Genomic DNA, 249 nt, shown 5'->3' with positions numbered 1-249 from the left:
AAGAAAGAAAAAAGCACAAACACACACCAGTACACACAAACACCTCCCCCTCCCTTCCCCTCACACTCACACTCACAAACGCACATGAAACATTAAAATAAAGTTGATTGATAGTCCCAGCGTGAGTGAATTGCCTAAGCACTGAATTTATCAAAGTTGAGCTTCGTCAAAAAAAGGAAAAAAAAAGGCTATAATAAACATCTCTTTCTCGTTCTGTCCTTTAACTCGTAATTCTAGTTATGGCTATAA

Source organism: Penaeus monodon, chromosome 24 (assembly GCF_015228065.2).
Source record: "Penaeus monodon isolate SGIC_2016 chromosome 24, NSTDA_Pmon_1, whole genome shotgun sequence".
NCBI classification, from domain to species: Eukaryota; Metazoa; Arthropoda; class Malacostraca; order Decapoda; family Penaeidae; genus Penaeus; species Penaeus monodon.
This window is presented reverse-complemented; position numbering follows the sequence as displayed.